The following is a 21982-nucleotide window of genomic DNA, read 5'->3' as shown; positions in this document are numbered from 1 at the left end:
CTTCCGTAAAGCCTTAAAAACATTCCTGTTTTCTCAGGCATTCCCCGGTTAGTTCCCTCGGATCTCCTCATTGTGTCTGGTCCAGTCCCCAGCGCCAGGAAGCCGCTTGACCGCAGTGCGCTTTATTAAGTTTCTTTTTCATTTCATTTCATTTCATTTCATTTCACAAGTTGCTCTGAACATAATTCTCAGACTCTGGTGTTCAATCACACTGGCATCAACGAGTTTAGGGGTTCATGAAAGGATTCAGGCCGCTGGTCCTCGCTGAGATGGGACAGTTGAGACCTCTTTCATTCACAAAGCAATGAACCAATGCAGACAGGGTCTGTAACTGCTTTTTATAATGGGGGCATATAGTGCTTTATCCCTGGAAGACATAAATCCCCAATATACACAAGAAGCGTGTGTGAGTCCCAGCTCCAAACAGAACGTGTGAGGCAACTGCTTTGCAACAAGTTAAAGGAATAGATGAGGACGAATAAATAAGGAAAACCAGAGCAATGTAGCTGCATAACTCAAGATGTGGTAGTGCACAGAACAATATTAGGAAGTCTGAGGGCAACAACTAGAGCAGTAAAAGGCTATATATTACTGCTGATGGAGGGTTAAGTCTGGCACAGTCCATACTTATTAACTGCCAATAACTAAACTACAAATGTAATATCTGCTCAAGTACATTTTAGGGGTCAGACATTAGGAGTAGCTTAATCAGGTCAACTTCTGATGTAGATGCAGTTTGTTCAGAAGGCAATGAGGTCTACTGAGGTCTTTTACAAGTAGTATGACAATGTCAAAGAACCAATATCTGTATGTTAAGATGGATATGTATTCACATGGACAATGGGAACTGCGGCCTTGATTTTGACCTTTACAGAGTGGGCTGATAGGCTTCCTCAAATAGGTTCTTGCCATCTGTATCACCTGCTAATGCAAGACAGCAGCAATTGCGGGGACCTTGCCAATCAGTAGGTGGCATGCTCATCTCCATCAGCAGCTCATCTACCTCTCAACATGTTAGAATATGGTGGTGCATTTGCTGCATGTTTCCAACATGAGTAAACAGTCAGAAAGAGTGTCAGTGGGCAGGTGAGGTGTGATTTGGTGGTAGTCTTTAGGTCCCCCTCAAATCGTTTCATATTTCCTTTATGTCCTGCATACATGGACTGAAAGCATGGGAGAGGAAGTCTGGACTTCAAGAACCTAAGAGGTGTGTAGTTCCAATCACCATCATGCTCTCCGAGGAAATCCAAGGCATTACCATGCTAGCACTATCTACTTCCCAGCAACCCTTTTTTCCTGTAGAATGAATGGGAAGGAAATTAAAGGTAAGCTTAGGAAGGATCAAGGTCTGCCAATCTGGGGAATTCTGAGATTCCCTCTGAAAGGTATGCATGCGTGACAGTGCGGGTGAGAAATATTGAGGGCCCCACAGTCCAGTGAGTACAGGTGGCACCGAAGTGCTGCTGCCCCCTCCTTGTTTGTCTAGGTAGGTGATGTTGCATGTAGATGCATGCAAAGTAGTGCTGATATCCACCCATCCTTGGCAATCCACTTGCTACTAATGGCCATGTATAGAATGGCAAGCAGAATGGGGATTCAACCTGAATGGAGGGGTTGCTTTGCTGAAGTTGATATGAGGGTCAAAGTGCAAAGCTGATACATAAATTAAATGTCAGCATTAGGTACCATTTCATATGGCAGTATTATATGTCCTGTGAGAAATTGAGTTACTGGTTGAGAAGGGTGAAATCCTACTCAAACAGCAACCAAAATCCTTGTACGGGTGAGGCACAAGCAAACGACACATGAGCCTGTGCACGACCCTCTGGTAGCTTGGCACAGAGCAGTTAGGCTTAAATTAGAGACAATGTGTAAAGTATTTATGCAGCATGTATAGTCAGAGTCTTCTTATTCCAAGAATAATTTATTATAAGTTGGAACACCAAATACAGCTTGTAAGCAAAACATCCTGCCTTGGTCTCTTCAAGCCAGCAACTGCCCCACAGGTTCCAATAGAGAGATTCTGGAACCTGAGGAACATGCAACTGGTCAGAACGAGGGCACAGTGAAAATACAAAAGTATACGCTACACCTTACATAACACTACATACCAAAATAAAGGGATATATACAATGAACATAACACAGCACCTCAATCAATAATAAAGTTTGAAATTAACACACGAAAAATGCCACACCAATTTAGAACAATAGAGTACAATTTAGCACATAAAACAAGATCAACATAAAAAAATCCAATCAGTCATTCGGAGACATGCAATTTGAAACATTTAATTGGAATTAGCACCAAAAAGTTCAAAGCGCCACTCGCAGCTGTCATGTTGTGCGAGACCAGGGCGAAGTTCAGGCCAATCATGATGGAGACCGGGTCAAAGATAGGAACTTGGTTAGTACCGACAATATGTTACTTTCTCAGTCCAGTGCAAATAGTCCTGTTTGTGGTGGAGGTGGCTGTGAGAAGCAGAGAAGGGTCATGGATGACTGTGAGATGTAGCATGAAGAGCAGGCCTGGCATCTCAGATGGTTGTTGTTGTAGTCCAAATACCTTGTTGTCATTGTGAGTGGGCAGTCAGGGGAGCAGGGCAGCGATTCCAGCAAAGCAGTAGTCCAGCAGGACAGCAATCCAGCAGAATGGCAAATCTTTCAGCAGCACAGCAGTCCTTCCTCCTGGCAGAGTTTCCACAGGTCCAGAAGTGTAGTGAGGAGGTGGGGTCTGAGGGCCAATATTTATACATGGGCCTTCCTTTAAAGATGGAGAATCGCTTCTAGAGGTTTCTATTTGAAGTGCACAGGTTTCCTGCATTCCCTGTCCTGGCTCCAGACTAACTACAGGGGGTGTACAGCTTTAATGTGGAGTCAGGAAACAGCCTATTCAAGTGTAAGTAGGGCTGTATCCAGCTTCACCCTTCCATCCTACCATTGATGGCCCATTCAGGAACACCTAAGCTGTCTATTGTGTGTGGCTGTGTAGGAGGAATACACAAAGGCCACCTGTCAGCTACACCCACTCACGTGACCCAGAGATAGGCTTTAGGCACTAAATGGCTAAAGCAGGAAAATACCAGCTTTCTAAAAGTGGCATTTTTAAACTTGTAATTTAGAGTCCAATTTCAGCATGAGAGAGGTGTTTTCGTTATAATTCCAAATACACAAAACATGAACTAGTTACATGCTCCCATTCAGAAATTAGCACTTATTACATGTAATAGGGTAACTATAATGTTACTGTTGGAAATGGTCCTTTCTAGGGTGCTTTCAATCAACTTTTTACTTTTCTCCTTCCCAGTATTCTGCTTATCTAGGTGCTAGCCTTAGGACTTTGAGCACATTTGCCCTACCATTCAGTGCCAAAGTGCTCTGCTTGTCATGTACATACTGGTGATTGGTGTATATATGCTTGACTGAGTTGAGTTAGCTGTAAGTCCCTTGTCTAGGGGTAAGCCATATACCCAGGGCATGTCGCTCGAATGCTCCTCTGTGGGTCTGCATCACTTGTTGTGTCATCCAAGGAGGTTGTTCATCGATCAGGCCACAGGTTGGCCCTGGTGGGATCTGTGTGCACAATTTACTGTTACTCAGATTGGCATTTAAAAAGCTATGTGCCAATGCTCTGCATGTCCCTTGCAATATCAGAGTTCTCCCTGGTTACAGTGTGCTGTGTTGGGAAGAGGTAGGGCATGTGTACATGTGATTTACCTGCTGGCACGTGAATGGCACCGGATGGTGTGTTTGGTACAATGGGGCCTGTTTCTCGCATTGGATTAGCATGGGGAATGTAGGAAAAGGCGATCGAGCAGTATTTTCCAAGGGCAGAATAGTAAGAGTATAGTGTTTGATATAAATGAGTTTATAATGGCAAATCCTGTCCGGTAGTGTGAGTGGATCTGACATTAAGTATGTGGAAATGTCACTTTGGGAAAGAGGCTTTTTCAATGCTCATGACTCTGTGTGCCTGTCAGCCTGTTTCCAATTCACATTTGGATTCTGGGTACACAGCTTCATCTTTGCATTCCTGATAGAAGGACATAAACTAGGGGCTCAAGGGAAACTTCAAACCACAACGTTGAGGGGCTATGAGGGGGTGAAATTTGGGTAGGGGTTAGGATGGCAGACAGAACAACATTTAGGGGGCCTGAGCATTTCAAAGGTAGCCCTTTGAACTATGTGTATATTCAAAGGCCATTGTGTGGATAACTACTGGGGCTCTGGGCTCCGAAAGTAGAGACGCTTTTGGATTTGGAACTATATTACGCTGGTTCGAAGCTGGGACATCAACACAAGGAATCATTAGGGCAGGAGGTACTGCAACTAGATTATTCACAGACTTGTGGTGGCCTGGAGCTTGTCTTGCTCAAGGAAGGACACTATCACTTGGTGGATTTAGCCTGAACGTTGCTGGCCTGTAGACAAGTGTCAACTGATGTGGCCTGGGTCCCTAAATACTCTCCAAGGGCTGCTTGACAGGCCTTTTGTCCATGAGACCCCAGGGAGACAAAGTATCTCCATGTTTCCACAAATTTGTAAGGACCACACAGGGGGAAGTGATCGTCAGTTGAGGCAAGACCACCCTGACGTACGCTGTCATCACACTGTGCAGAGGAGTCTGCTCGTAAGGATCAGCAGCCACCTGAGGTGCCGGGACATGAGGAGTTTGAGGAGTGTGCGGTCAGCAATTTGAGTCCGAGGTGCCCGTGCTTGCAACCAGGGGACCTGTGCTAGCTTGCACTCCGGAGTGTGTGGTGTCCAAGGGGTGTTGGGGGACCTGAGCTGGGAGCTGGGACTACCTTCAACCTCCATATTGGGAGGAAAACAGTGACTGACATTGCGTCCTCCATCTGAGGTCTCTGGTTCCCTCTCCTGGACCCACGCCACAAGGCACTTTGTTGTGGAGCCCATTGTGACGGGCCAGAGGGGTTCTATTGTGCCTTGTGGGCTCCTACATCTTGCTGTCGGGAGCTATTGCAGCTCACACCTCTGCCTGAGGGGTAACATTTCTACAGACTTAGAATCTCTCCTGCTTCCTGGGTCACAAACATTTGTCTATGGGGGCGATAGTGATCCCACACTTGTGCAAGTGCCACTGGGCCCCTGGAGGTCTAACCGGATGGACGAAACAAAGTAACTATTTCTTCCCAATTTAGTTGGTTCCAAAAATGTAATCACATTGCCCGCAGGGGCAATGTGTATCATTTGCTGGTGTAGTTGAGTGACTGAGGGGCTTCGTCATGAGGCCTAGATAAAGACCAGTGATTGCTTGACCATTGCAACTGTTGGGGTTATGCAACATTGGGGAATGTTGTGGAGGATGAATACCTCTGATTAGGGCAGATATGTTCATGCTGTTCTGCTGTGAATAGGAAAGTTCGACAAATGCATATAACTGTAAAGTGTATATATAATGTGGATCTCATTTTGATTTAAATGGGAAAGTTGGACAATTGCATATAACTGTAAAATATCTATACAATGTGTATCTCATTTTGATTTCAATGTGTGTGTAATACAAAGACTAGTGTTTTATACATACAGAGAGGATTCTTTTTGTGGGGTACACAGGGAGTTGTGAGGGTGGTGTTGTACCAATACTTTAAACTTGGGCCCTGAAGATAAGCCTGCCTGCTCGGTGCCAAGATACCCAAGGGTGAGCACAGATTATGGGACATGTGTATCATATTCATATTATCTAGAGCAGTGAATTCTAACGGGCTTCAATGCACCCAGCTGACCGGAAACTGCTAGGCCTAACAGTTAAGGAGTGAAAAAATGTAATGTAAGCGTTTTTCACTACAAAGACATGTAAAACGTAAATTTCCAACTTTTTAAATACACTTCATCCTGCTCTCTGGCCTGTCCAGAGCCTACCCTAGGAGGGACTTATGTATAAAAAAGGAAGATATGGACCTGGCAAAAGGTTTATTTTGCCACTTTGAAATAGCATTTTAAGCCTGCATACACAGGCTACAGTGGCAGACCTGAGACATGTTAAAAAGGCTACTTCAGTGGGTGGCACAATCAGTGCTGCAGGCCCACTAGTAGCATTTAATGTACAGGTCCTGGGCACAGGTAGTGCCACTTTACTAGGGACTTGCAAGCAAATTAAATATAGCAATTGAATGTAAGCCAATTCTACAATGTTTTAAGAAGAGAGCACACGCATATTAGCACAGCTTAGCAGTGGTAACGTGTGCAGAGACCTAAAGTCAGCAACAACAAAGTCAGCAAAACAGAAGGATGGAAGACAAAATATTAAGGCAGAATCATACCAAGGATGCCAGGTTTAACATCTGTCTTATTGTTTTTTATTCTGATCAATAGCTGCCATCTATTTTATCCTATATTGTCTTCTCATCTGTATGCTAGAACTGAGACTTCAGAATATGATATCAAGTGTGAGAAACTGCCTTTTTTGCAATATCACTCCACCCCACAATTGTTTTGGACTGATGCTGCTGTTGTTTTAACTCAGCATATTGGGGGAACTGATGTCCTGTATGATCTGACCAATGAAACGTGGCAAAATGTGTTAACTCCAAATTTACTTCCCAGTAAGGCCATCGTATATAGTACTGGCAATACCCTAATGGTATGGAAAGTGAAAGGTCCCTGCAGACTGCAGTACATGTTGTGTGGTTTACTAGGCTAACAAACGAAATGTAGCTTCAAACTCAACTAACTCAAACGGAGAACCAGTTAAAGCCTTCAGTACCAATGGCTAGTCCCAAACTGGGGTTGGGGAGCCAATCAGAGGATGCTGAAAAAACAATCTACTCACCCCTGAAACCTTGAATAGCAGCCCATTGTGCCTTGATGGTAGACACAGCCAAACCTACAACAAATCCATCACATACGAAATCAATGATCCTAAGTAAGAGGCTCACACAGGCCGTACATTTTCTAAAAAACATCAACGCTCAAAGTATGCCAATGTTGCGAATATACTTTTCAAGTAGCTGGATGCGTAGAAAGCTGAATGGAATCAGCCACATCTTCCTAACTTCCCCGATTAAGGAGAATTGCCCTTTCAACAGCTAGACCACAAGATTCAATCAACTGAGAGAGACCTGAGAGAGGGCTGGCTGACTCTGAAGAAGAGGGATGGAGAAGAAAAACCCAAGGCTGAGACATCGCCAACTGGCGAAAGAGTGGGAACCACATTCTCCGAGACCACCCTGGGACCACTAGTAGAACTTTGGCTCGATCTGCTTGAATTGTCTGCAGGACTTGAATAATCAGGGGAAGGGAGAAAAACAATACAGAAGACCTTGAGGCCAATTGATTGAAAATGCATCTGTGACCCATGTTGCTGGAGAAGCAATCAGGGAGTAAAAGTGAGGAAGATGGGCATTGTCCTCCATGTCAAAAAAATTGAGCCATGGCTGACTGAACCTTTGACAATCTCTGTAAAATCTATGGAGCTAAGCATTGAGGGGTTGAGGAAGGAAATGTCCTGCTGAGGGGGTCGGCAGGGCCCTTCTCCCTTCCTGGAAGATGAACTGCCCTTGGAGTGTGAAGGTTGTGTTTTACCCAAACACAAATATTCTGGGACAGGCGAGAGATGGAGTGACACATGCCCTCCGTGCTGATTCAAATATGTCCTTACAACTTGGTTGTCGTTACAAATACACACTGCCTGATTTCTCAAATTGGGAAGAAAAAACTTCAAGGCTTTCCCTACTGCTGCCAATTCCTTCCAATTGGAAGTGGCACTGATTGTGTGGAGTCCACATCCCCTGAGCTGTGTCTGACCACAGCACAGCACTCCATCCCTCTTGCTGGCATATGTACAAATAGTCAAAGGTAGGGGCTGATTGATTTTTTAATCCTCGCTCCAGAGCCAACAGAGAGAGCCACCACTGGAGATCGGTCAAAATGTGCAGATTTACTGGAGCCTGGAAATTGATGTTTTGAAACATGGGTTTCCAATGTGCCTTAAGATGATGGAGAAGAGAAAAAGTTGTAGCCTGCTCCAAAGAACCACTGTTGAAGCAGAAGCAATCTCCCCATAACTCCACAACCAAAGATGTGTTGATGCATGAGATCTCTGTGACAGTTGTTGAAGGTGAAGTCTCAGCCTGCCCTTCCTTAACTGGGACAGAAACCTGTCTTCTATGTCCATGCAAAAAAGTGCCCCGATGAACTGCAGTCTCTGGGATGGATAGAGGTGTGACTTCTGGAAATTGAGGAGAAATCCAAACTCTTGTAGAAGACCATATAACTATTTGACCTCTTCTGTCAGTTGAGCTAACAGTAGTGTAAAAACATGCGGGGCAGAAGTCCGATCAAATAGGAATACTTGAAACTGGTAGTGCTGCTTTTCCACTTCAAATTTTGGGAACCACAGTAAATTCTAAGAGAATGTGTTTACAGGATATCGTTTGGCAAAATATCTGGGAATTACAGACATGTCAATATCTCACCACTGGTGCTCCAGGACCTTTCTAATGGAGCTACAAAGTTGACATTTTCCCTTAAATGATTAATAATTTAAGCCAGTTGATAAATTGCCCTTTCCTGCTGTCATCATTCATATCCAAAGCAAGGCATCATCTGCCTCCGATCTAGGAACCTTAGGCAGTAAATGACCCTCTCTAACCTTGAAGGAGGTCTCTTTAGCCACTTGAATCAATTGTTGTACAGTGGCCAAAAAGGGTGGGAAGGACTATGTTTGCCCTCAGCTGATTCCTCAATTGTAGGTGAAATCCCCACCCATGCTGTAGTCAGTCAGCCATCTAAGATGCTCAGAAACCGACCAATACTTCCTGTAGTCCCTGGTTTCTAAGCATCAGTCTGGTCACTTAAGTTTGGCCACTGGACTGAGTAGAGAAAGCTGCAATCATTTAACTTCAAAGGAAGAAACAATTTTCTGGATAAATAAACTGGTAGTGAATGGACAAGTGACAAGTAGAAAGGGGATTGAAGATAATCATTGAACACGCTATGAGAAAAATATTAAAAAGCATGCCTCTTTATTGCATGTACAACACACACTCATCAATCCCCATCTTTCCTGTGCTCACAAGCATACAGTCTGAGGAGAGATCACCAAAATATTTGTATTCAACCCATACCAAGATGACATGGCCAGTGAAAGGAAGGTAATAAATACCCTTAAAAACTGCCAATGCCTCTGCACAAATAAATCACTGCGGGCCCACTATATACATGACAGCTGATCGATAAGATCCATGAGCAAGGCAAAGCACAAACCAAAAAAAGACAAACATATATTCCCAGGCCTGAAGGAAGTCTGTAGAGAAGATCCTACAAAGACACTCCAAGTACCATGTCAGTTAAAGACCAACCCTAGCTGTTTGTTCACCTGCGTGTGCATTCCAGACTTTTTATTTCATGCTTAACATTGGTAACATGCTTTAAAGCATCCTAGAGTGCAAGGTGCTTTTGCTTAAAAAAAACTTCAGTGCTGACTTAAGGAGTCACACATGGAAAATGGTAATTTAAAATTAAGTTTGTGCCACTTAACTCAAAGCCAACATAAGGATTAGCCATGTCAATAAATAATACATTCCAATGACCGATGATGGATTTATTGGTAAATTGATTACGTTTTGGGTCTTATCATTGTCATAAAATTTTAGGACCAAAATTATTGTAATTACTACATTACTGGTCGCTTGTTTTAAAATTGATTTAATGTATTTATTGTTATTTTTCCATTGTAAAGAAACATTTATATTTTCTATGCAATAAGATTACTTCACTTAACTCTCTTACCGTTATTTAGTGCGCAAGCTTTGTGAAATAAAACAACAGATGAGACCAAGTTAGCAATATCTTCATCAAACAAGTAGAGCTCTCATTCTCATGTTGTTATTTAGGACCACCAAAATGGGAGGTTGAGAAAAAATAATGGGTAAAATTAGGGCCAAATGAACTAAGAACTAGTTGCAAAATACTGGTCGCAATTGATGACTAGTGTTTTTTGTCCAGTCTGGTAATGTGAGAACTGCCAATGCACTTCAAGTCAATTCACAAATTACTTATTACTTGTGGGTCTCAAATTCGACCCACCTCATGAATATTATTGAGCTATTTTGCAAATTGCGACCCACTTGGAATAGAAACCATCACTTGGATGGTGGTGTGCTGGGATCAATAGACCACAATGTCTTTACTTTACTTTAATCTCATTTGTATGGTGTACAAATCATCCCCATGGGGATCTTTCGGCGCCTGAGAAAGAAAGGCCACATGTAAAGTAAGATCTTTAGAATAGCCAGGTCTTGAGCATTTTTTTAAATTGATGAAGATTAGGGCAGGCACGAATTTCGTTAAGCGGCTCTTTCCAGTGTTTGGGGGCCAGATAAGAAAAGGCAAGACCGCCCATTTTAGCTTTCCTCATTCTCTGGCTGCAGAGCAAGCTGCGATTACTAGATCTAAGTTGTCGTCCAGGTTGATAACGCTCAATTTAATAGTCAGGTAAGCCGGTCCAGATCCATGCAGGGACATAAAGACCATACATAGGAGCTTGAAGATAGCCCGTTCCCTAACAGGAAGCCAATGTGGTTGGCGTAGGAGAGGAAGAGAAGGTGTTTGTGCTGGTTTATTAAGGGCAAGACAGGCTGCATGCTTTTAAATAAATCATGTTTTTAAATGCAATCCCTTTTCCTTAAAGGTGTTAAAAAAATCATGAAATGCATAAGTTTCATTTTATAAGAGTAGGCAGTGGTTCCTGGACCAACGGCCTTCTCTTAAAAATGTTTTGTTCAAAATTCACAAAAGGAAAGGGGCCTCTTGGGTACTCTATCCTGTATGCAAATGGCTTGCCACCTTCTTTGAGGACGTGGTAAAAGATGAATGTTTTGCAACCGGAATTCGGTTGCAAGACATCAATACATATCATTGAGATTCAGTATTTGAAAGGGATGCCCTAAAAGTGCACTTTTCAAATACCAAATTGGTATTAGGCCGTAAAACAAAAATTGCTATTAGGTAACATGTTACAGAATTACATTCTTTACACATCGGAAAAGGCCTTTTTTGCGACTCACACCAGCAACATTTTGCAACTGCAAAAAAGCCTCCTACATATGTACCATAACCAGCATTGGAATTGAGGAGGTTTTAAGAAAAATAAATACTTTTTAGGTTGTAGAATGTTTATTCTCTGGCCTGAACTAGGAGTGATTGTATGCGTTATAAGCCATTTCAATTTGAGCATCAGCAAAGCCAAAAAAAAAAAGAAAAGACTTCTAATCGGATTTTAAAAATCGGAAGGGTAGGGTGTCAGGGATAAGTTTTAAATCGCACAAAAAACAAGCTTGAAATAGACAACTAATTTAAAGATGCACACTCTGTGACCACCATGAAATATTGTTCTACAAAAAATAAACTTAAGTTTTATCAAACAAATGATGACCATGGTTTATATGGTGGGGCATAACATACACCTGAGAGGAGTACCTGTAGCCCTTCAAGGCAGCAGGGATCCCAAGTAGTTAAGCTGGTGGAAAGTGCAACTGGATTTGTTTCAGGGAGACCAGCTCAAAGATACGATTTAGATACCTCTGATTTTTCTATGACCCACTGATTGTCTGCACCGGGCAAGGCCCGAGGAAAGGTAATTTGTATGTTTTTAGCCTCTTTCTGCCCCCATGAATCTGGCCATTAATCACAGACCTAGGTTATAACAAATGTCGCTGAACTTCACGATGATGTGGAGCTAGCAGTCATTCACTAGGTAGGGTCCCTGTAGCTGAAAAAATAATGGCAGATTTAAAAAGGACTATCGCAGTGATGTCTTTCATCCTCGTGAGGAAATATGACTGGCGATCGCCTCCATCAATGGGATGGGCCTCCGAGTGAATAGATGTTCGGCCCCTTAGAAGTGGCAGGAAGAGTGACTAGTAATGCATTTGTGTTCCTCCCTAGGTCTGGCTGAAATTTAAATTATGCCAATGTAACTTGCGTAATTTTTTGAATTTCACATTACACTTATTATTATCTAAAATTCTTGAAAGTATGCTTTTACGCAACTTTGAGTAATTACACAACATTTGTGGTAAAATGTACAGTGAATGTCATCATTCACCGTAACAATGTACACAAATGCATATGAACAACAGAAATTGAGTTCTGCTGTTTACTGTGTTTTTGTTTAAAAGTGTCTTTGCAGCAAAAATGTATGCATGTTTTTCGGGGTAACGTATTGCGTGAAATAATAGACTTACATTTCATGTAATTGAGCGGAAATTTGCAGAAATTCTGCTTAATTACGCTGTAGCAAATTACACGAATTTCACATATTATCCCCACCCTTGGACAAGGTGAGGTGCCTAGACATACTATATGCACCTTTTTACAATTCGGGAAGATTAAGGACAGCTGTCCAAGACCCTCTTCACAATAGTGAGCAAACTATACAAGACAGAGCAGACACTTAACCTAGAAGAATGCACAAGATACCTAGACATATTAGGACTCCCAAAGTTAGACTTCGCAGACACAGCAAGGCTAGCTCGGGAAATCAATTGCACGGAAATCGAAATGGCAGTCAAGACACTAAAAAAAATTAAGGCCCCGGGGCCAGACGGATATACTGCGGATTTCTATAAAACCGCTCTAACCCAATTAACACGAATCATGAAAAAGGTCTTTATCCAAGCTGCAACTACAGGGGTAGTACCACTATAAACCCATATCCCTCATCAATGTGGACTGTAAAATCTATGCCAAAATCCCGGCGGTCAGACTACACACGGTCCTACCCAAATTAATAAGTAATGCCCAAGTCCGCTTCATGCGCAACCGTATGTCTCGCGACAATACACAGCTTTTCTGCCATATATTAGAACAAATCTCCACAAAACCATACATTAGAACAAATCTCCATGAAACCAGAGCCAGCAGTAGCTATTCCACTGATGCAGAGAAGGCCTTCAATAAGGTCTCCTGGGCTTTCCTAGGGCAATGCATGCAGGCCTTCAACCTTGGGGAGGATTATATTCGGATGATCATGGCCCTTTACCAGACTCCTTCAGCCCACATTGCAGTTAACGGCTCACTCTCGAACCCCTTCAAACTGCAGCAAGGAACCAGACAAGGATGTCCACTCTCTCCGGCACTCTTTCTTCTGGCCCTCGAACCCCTCATCCAAGACTTAAAACTAAACGACACCATAAAAGGGGTTGATATCCAGGGTTCCATAGTAAAACTTGCTGCTTACGCGGATGATATCCTGATTATAACAGAGCAACCAAAGCCCTCGATAAAGTCTCTGATGTCCACAATAGAAGAATACTCCAAACTATCAGGGTATAAACTAAATAATGAAAAATCAGAATGTAAACCATTAAACATCCACTGCACGAGGGACATTCTAGGGGGCTCGGGATTGACCTGGCAACCAAGGGTACATCAAATACTTAGGAATATACTTTGGAACCAACCTGATAAACACTCTATGCCACAATGAAAAAACCCTACTAGAAAAAGTTAAGAACCTATTAGAAGCCTGGTCCCCGAAATCCATAAAATAGGGATGGGGTCCCCCCTGGGGGATGGGGTCCCCAGGGTCAATTAATTAGAAAAAGAAGGTGGCGTCGCACAGCCCCCTTCTTAAAAAAATGAATAAATAAAAGACCGGCATTGCGCTGGAGGCCACACCCCCTCATAGCAGCACTCTGCAAACACGCCCCCTGGCGTATTTGCAAATGGGAAACAAATCCCCCTTGAATACTGGGGGTCCCTGAGGGCCAACTAGCCCACTAGGAACCTCCAGTATGCGCCAGTGGGCTGCGTTGCAGAGAGGTGTTCTGAGGCCATGCCCCTTTTTACACCTCTCTGCAACGCAGCTCTGTGGCGCCTAAAGGAGGTAGCTGGTGGGCTAGTTGCTCCCCAGGGACCCTCAGGATTCAAGGGGAGTTAATCCCCTAACTTAAAACGCGCCATGGGGTGCGTTTGCACAGTGGTGAAGGGAGGGAGCGGGGCCAGAGCTGACATGTGTGCAAACACGCACTGTGGCGCTTTTTAAGTTGAGGAATGACTATCTCTTCAATCCTGAGGGTCCATGGGGGCCAACTAGCCCACCAGGTACCTCCAGTAAGCACCACGGATATGCGTTGCAAAGTGTTGTAAAAAGGGGCGTGGCCTTTGAACACCTCTCTGCAACGCAGCTCTCTGCCACATACTGGAGGTACCTGGTGAGCAAGTTGGCCCCCAGGGACCCTCAGGATTGAGGAGGAATTAATTCTCCAACTTAAAATACGCCACAGGGCGTGTTTGCGGACATGTCACCACAGGCTATGCCCCCTTCCTTCACCATTGTGCAAACGCGCACCGTGGTGAGTTGTAAGTTGGGGAATTATTTATTTTTCAACACTGAGGGTCCCTGAGGGCCAACTAGCCAAACAGGTTTCTCCAGTATGTGCCAGAGAGCTGCGTTGCAGACAGGCGTTCAGAGGTCACGCCCCTTTTTACACCTGTCTGCAACGCAGCTCTGTGTCGCTTACTGGAGGTTCCTAGTGGGCCAGTTTGAGCCTAGGGACCCTTAGGATTCAAGGGGACTTGATCTTTCAACTTAGAACGGCCACAGGACGCGTTTACACAGTGATGAGGAGAGGGGACGGGGCCTGAGGTGATGTGTGCAAACACGGCCGGTGGCACATTTTAAGTTCAGGAAATAATTCCCCTTTAATACTGAGGGACCCTGGGGGCCAACTACACCACCAGGTGCTTCCAGTAAGTGCCACTGCGCTGTGTTGCAGAGAGGTGGTGCAGGCCGTGCCCCTTTTTAAGACCTCTCTGCAATGGTGCTTACTGGAGGTACCTAGTGGGCTAATTTGAGCCTAAGGACCCTTAGGATTCAAGTGGACTTAATCTCCCAACTTAAAAGGACCACAGGGTGTGTTTACACAGTGGGGAAGGGAGGGGACGGGGCCTAAGGTGACATGTGAAAACATGACCTATGGCGCATTTTAAGTTGGGGAAATAAATCCCCTTCAAACCAGAGGGCCCCTGAGGGCTAACTAGCCCACCAGGTGCTTTCAGTCAGCGCCACTGCGCTGCATTGCAGAGAGGTGGTCCAGGCCGTGCCTCTTTTTACATCTCTCTGCAACTCAGCTCGGTGGGGCTTACTGGAGGTACATAGTGGGCTAGTTGGACCCTAGGGACCCTCAGGATTCAAATGAACTTAATCTACAAACTTAAAACGGCCACAGGACGTGTTTACACATTGTTGAAGGGAGGGGGTGGGCATGATGTTACGTGTGCAAACACGCCCTATGGTGCATTTTAAGTTGGGGAAATAATTCCCCTTCAATCCTGAGGGCCCATGGGGGCCAACTAGTCCAACAGGTGCTTCCAGTAAGCGCCACTGCGCTGCGTTGCAGAGAGGTGGTCCAGGCCATGCACATTTTTACTCCTGCAACACAGCTCTGTGACACTAATTGCAGTTACCTGGTGGGCTAGTTGTACCCAAGGGACACTCAGGATTCAAGGGGACTTTGTCCACCAAATTAAAACAGCCACAGGGCGCGTCTGCACATATCAGCTCATCCCCCCTCCCTTCACCAGTGTGCAAACGCTCCCTGTGGCGCGTTTTAAGAGGTAATTTTAATCCCCCTGCCCTATTATATACAAGGGGCTTACAGAGGAGGTCATGCTATAATAGGGGTATCCCAACGCATAGTGTTCCCTAGTGTATGTTGGTGTTTTAACTGTATTCTAAGTGTCTTTTAGCATAGCGCTGGCTCTAGGACTGGTTAGTCAGAGTCAGTTACCACCATTACCCAACTGAAAAAGTTGAGGGTACAGGATGATTTTGCAACAAGGCCTCTTTCTGCTCCTCTGTTTGTTCTTTCTGCATGTCTTCCTTCTTCCTGCACTTTTCTTCGTCTTTGAGGACTTCTGTTGCTTCTTTCTGCATTTTTTTCTTCTTTCTGTGTGTTTTTTCTTCTTTCGTCACATGTTCTACCTCTGTAAGCATAGTTAGAAACTAGCATTTAAAACACCTTTGAAATTCACTGAAAAAACCATAGGTTTCAGGCACATTATAGTTACAAATTTGCATTTAAAAAACCTTCGAAATCCACAAGAAAAACCATAGGTTTCAGACATGTTATAGTTAGGAATTAGCATTTAAAAAACCTTAGAAATTCACTGAAAAAAACATAGGTTTCATGGCTGATATAGTTAGCTGGACATTTCACTCGGACAAAACCATTGCAATTCCTCCATTATATTTAGTTCTGCTAACTATAACTTGCGCACCCGCACTCCTGATGATGTCACATATTACATCATTCATGACATGGTCAGTGACATCACTGGTGACATCTCAAAGGACATCATTCACGTGACAATCTGATAGACCTCATCATACACTAGTATAACCTTTCATCACTCACTGTGAAATACAGAGTACCATATTTGAAACCATTGACACACCCATACAAGTATTTAAAAACCCACTTAGTAATTCCTAGATCTACACCCACATCTAATCACTTACCTATAGATTCATTCGTACATGCTGTCAATGATCAATAGAACACTATCAAATGCACTTATACACCTATATCGACATTACAAAGCAGAACACATCCTATTCACTTATGTAGTCATCCTACTCACTTATGCAATTGATCATACTTAAATTTTTCTCAGCAACACACTTATACAAAAAACACTTAATTTATTCATACAGATAGTAACTCATACTTAGTGTCTTATATAATCACTATTATAAGTATACAGTTGTCCATACAGTCACTCATACAATTACTCAGTCGTATGTATAGTTATTTATATACAACTGTCACATACACTGCCTTTTATTTTTCTACTTTGTTGGACATGTACCATTGAGAGACATATTTGCTCATCACCACAGCCATAAAGACATTCACACACCCAAACTACTGTTTCCACATGCACTCTTAACCTCATATACCTACTGAATCAACGTTTCACACATCTTTGGACAGTCACACCCCCCCACACACACATTCACTCTCCCATACAAATACTCATCTAACTAATCAATACTTTTTTCAATAAATAAAGGCCGGCCCCGTGGGATGGGGTCCCCGGGCACAATAGAGGCCACAGGAGGGGGGCCACGCAGCCCCCAAACTATAAAAAAAATGTGGCCATGCCCCAGGGGATGGGGTCCCAGGGGCCGGATTTGGCCATGGGAGGGGGCCTGTGCGGCCCATTGCCTGTTTACATTTTAATAAAAACAAAAAGGGGGCCAGGCCCTGGGGATGGGGTTCCCAGGGCCCAAAAAATGGGAACAGAAGGGAGGCCACACAGACCCCCTTCTTAAAAGAAAAATGTTTTAAACCAGGCATCGCGTCTAGGTCCCGCCCCCTCCCTGCAGCACTCAGCAAACGGGCACCCTGGTGCATTGTAAGTTAGGGAATTAATTCCCTTTGAAAACTGAGGGTCCCTGGGGGCCAACTAGCCTACCAGGAACCTCCAGTATTCCCCAGGGAGCTGCGCTGAATAAAGGCGTTCGAAGGACTAGCCCCTTTTTACACCTCTATGCAACGCAGCTCTGTGGCACTTACTGGAGGCACCTGGTGGGCTAGTTGGCCCTAAGGGACACTCAGGACTCAAGGGGAATTAATCCCCTAATTTACAATGCACCAGGGGGTGCGTTTGCACAGTGGTGCAGGGAGGGGGAAGGCCAGACATAGTAAGTGTGCAAACGCACCCCCTTGCACATTGTAAATTGAGGGATTAAGTCCCCTTCAATCCTGAGGGTGCCTGGGGGCAAACTAGCCACCAGGGGGCGCTTTTACACAGTTATAAAGAGAGGGGGTGGGGCTGATGGGACATGTGTGTACTTATGCAATCACTCCACCAAAACCCAAGCACTTATAAATTCACCACACACTCTCCTTGCAGCACTCCAATCCTCCAGTCATTACCCATGCTCTCATGGAATGACCCATACACTAACTCATGCACTGCTACAATACCCTGAGCAGTACCCATGCAGTCCAGCCATTTCCCTGTCACTACCCATGCACTCCACCAATCACCCAGCGAGCACCATGTACTTATCCAATCACTCCGCCAAAACCCAGGCACTTATAAAATCACTATCCCCTCTAATCTTCCAGTCAGTACCCATGTATTCATGGAGTGACGCAGGCACTATCACATGCACTGCTACAAGCCCCTGTGCATCACCCATGCAGACCTCTAACCACCTACACAGTACCGATTCACTCCTCCTATTACCCAGGTTGTACCCATGCACTCCAGAAATCCCTCTGTTACTACCCATGCACTCCTCCAATCACCCATTCAGCATCATGTACTTATCCAATCACTCTCCCAAAACCCAAGCAGTTATAAAATCACCATGCACTGTCCTTGCAGCACTCTAATCATCCATTCACTACCCATGTCCTCATGCAATGACCCAATTTGATAACAACAAGGGACCCCAAGATTAGTCTGCAGGGACCATGGGGAGCATACTTTTGAACAACAACAGTGGTCCCAAACATAAAGGAGTATCACAAGAATAAAATATAGACAGAGTCAATCTATATTTTCAGGACAGACATGTCCAGCCGGACAGGGGTCTTCCAGAGTTTTTACTCAAAATTTATGTATTGAAATCACATAAAGATACCATCCAACAATCAACCAGAGTGGACAACAAGCCTGTGTCCAGTACTAACAGAGCGAGTACAAGAGGTGATGTAGACAGCAGAGAAGGGCTTTGTAAGGCGAAACAACGTTATTCTATAAACAGTACAATTGTACAGAGTATAACAAACATGCACTGGACATTACAGTAGTAATCACAGTTAAGTTCACGTGCATAAAAGGTCGACGGCGTTTCGGACCCCTATAAGGTATCAGGGACCATCATCAGGACAATTACAATGAAAAGCCTTAGGTTAATTAAGCCTCTAAATGCCAGAATCGGGTCGCGACGGCCGCGGACAATTTGGATTCCGTCGGCTTGACCAGGATACCGGGTTAATCGGCATGAATCATTCATGCCGATTAACCCGGTATCCTGGTCAAGCCGACGGAATCCAAATTGTCCGCGGCCGTCGCGACCCGATTCTGGCATTTAGAGGCTTAATTAACCTAAGGCTTTTCATTGTAATTGTCCTGATGATGGTCCCTGATACCTTATAGGGGTCCGAAACGCCGTCGACCTTTTATGCACGTGAACTTAACTGTGATTACTACTGTAATGTCCAGTGCATGTTTGTTATACTCTGTACAATTGTACTGTTTATAGAGTAACGTTGTTTCGCCTTACAAAGCCCTTCTCTGCTGTCTACATCACCTCTTGTACTCGCTCTGTTAGTACTGGACACAGGCTTGTTGTCCACTCTGGTTGATTGTTGGATGGTATCTTTATGTGATTTCAACACATAAATTTTGAGTAAAAACTCTGGAAGACCCCTATCCGGCTGGACATGTCTGTCCTGAAAATATAGATTGACTCTGTCTATATTTTATTCTTGTGATACTCCTTTATGTTTGGGACCTCATGCAATGACCCAGGCACTAACTCATGGCAAATACAGAGGAGGTCATGCTCCTTATAGGGGTACCCCAATGCATAGTGTTTCCTAGTGTATGTAGGTGTTTTCATTGTATTCTAAGTGACTTTTAGCATAGCACTTGCTCCGGTCCTGGTTAGTCAGAGTCAGTTACCACCAGTACTCGTCACTAAAATGTTGGGGGCACAGGAGGACTTTGTGCTCCTCTGTTGGTTCTTTCTGCAAATCTCTTGCTTCTTCCTGCACTTTTCTTCATCTTTCTGGACTTCTGTTGCCTCTTTCTGAATTTGTCTTGCTTCTTGCTGCACTTTTCTTCCTCTTTCTTCACATGTCCTAACTTTGTAGGCATAGTTAGAAATTAGCATTTTAAAAACCATTGAAAATCACTGAAAAAAAACATAGGTTTCAGGGACGTTATAGTTAGTTGGACATTTCACTCGTAGAAAACCATAGAAATTCCCCCGTTATAGTTAGTTCAGCTAAATATAACTCACGCCCCCGCAATGCACTGCTGATGACATCACATATTACTTGGCCTCGGTGGTAAATTCCGGTCCGCTCGCGGAATGTGGGTAATTTCGCGTTCCGCGGAGAACGCGAAATTGGCCAAAATTCTGCTTCCGTGACTTCACAAAATTTTTTGCTAGTTCACGTTCTCAAAATGCGTGTTCACAAGATATTTCCCCCCGAAAACGCAAACAGCGATTGCGAACAGCAAAAAAGCATCGCGAAAAAGCAAGTCTGCGTGTTAGCAGAATTTCTGCGTGTTCGTGGAGATTTTTTACCGTTTCGCGGATATTTGCGTAACGTGTTTAAGCAAATTCTGCCCACCCCTACATATTACATCATTCATGACATGGTCAGTGACATCACTGATGACATCACTAATGACATCTCAAATGACATCACTGATGACATCATACATGTGAAAATCTGATGCACCTCCTCGCACTCTAATATAACCTTTGATACACCCACTGTAAAATACAGACTACCATTCTCGAAAACACCGACACACCAATACCAGTTACTAAATATGCACACACTGATTCCTAGTTCTACACACACATCCACTCATTCACCCATACAATCACTCATACAAACAGTCACTCATCAATACAACACTTTCATATGCACTCACACACCTATACAGACACTCACACACCACCACTCATCCATGGAGTTACTCACACACCTAGTCAGTCATGCAAATAATCAATCACACTCCCATGTCCTCACCTATACAGTTATACACACAACACCTCACTTATCCAAACATATACTAAGACATACTTATTCTCTTATACAATCACTGCTACAAGTACACACTCATCCATACAGCCACTCTCACAATCACTGACTCTCACGTATAGTCATTTATATACTCCAACTCTGACACACATTGCCTTTTACATATGTAGTTACTTGGACATGTACACTGAACCATCCAATCTGTCACCAACACACCCATACATGGCGCCCAAAGTCATTTCTAAACTTGTAGTACTTCTCACGACAGTTTGTCATTTGTGTTTACTACCGCATATTCCCGTCCAGGAACCGGCTCGCGTTTTATAGTACGGCACAGAATGGCCGACTTCATTCTCCGCGGAAGAATGTCAAACAGAGCATGGGCGCATTGAGGTCTCAACAATGAGATTATCAGGTCAGTGTCTTGTGAGCGTTGGGGTTAGCGGGACTTATTGTCCGAGTTAAACATGGTACAGAGGAACTTATCGGTATTCTGTTTTCATTACAGAATACACGGATGTGATGTTCAAGCTCGAGGTAAGCCATTGTGGTTATGGCATGTAACATAGGACAATTTGAAGTGTGTGGCGGCTTTATAAGTTAATTTGAGCTTCGGTATTATCTTTCAGATTCCACTGTAATTTTATGGTTTCGGAAGGTAAGGGAAACTGTGTTTAGCCATTAGGCATCAGTCCTTAAGAAATTGACTACTGGATTGTAATAGAGGCTGTTTCGGTCGTTTCTAGCTGGTGGATTTGGTGCACAACAGGTTTTTTGGACTATTGACTTTCGTGGCAGGTATAAACATTAACGGGTTATAATCCAATACGTACACATTCTGGTTTTCAGCATGAATACACAGAAGTTATAAACAGGGATGGTTGTGTGCCATGAGAGTCTGCAGTAGTATTTTGTTTTAGCTTGAATCAACGTGTACAATGTGATGGGAAACGATGCCATGACTTTTTTTATCATGGACTATCTGTTTTTTATTGCAGAGCGGGCCCCCTTCCCTGAGTAATTACCAGGTTGAGGTGAGGGTAACACCCAATTATTATTGGTAAGTGACGTACTATATGCATACTATGTAGACTAATGCGAAACCAGTTAAGGTTTCCAGCCATATACTCACTTATGGCTTTTTGGAATTGTGTAATTGTAAGTGCGGTTTAGTACCATCTGTAATGCTTATATTGTCTTTACAGGTAACCG

Source organism: Lissotriton helveticus, chromosome 10 (genome assembly GCF_964261635.1).
Source record: "Lissotriton helveticus chromosome 10, aLisHel1.1, whole genome shotgun sequence".
Classification (NCBI taxonomy): domain Eukaryota; kingdom Metazoa; phylum Chordata; class Amphibia; order Caudata; family Salamandridae; genus Lissotriton; species Lissotriton helveticus.
The sequence above is the reverse complement of the archived record's forward strand: the minus strand, read 5'-3'. Positions refer to the sequence as shown.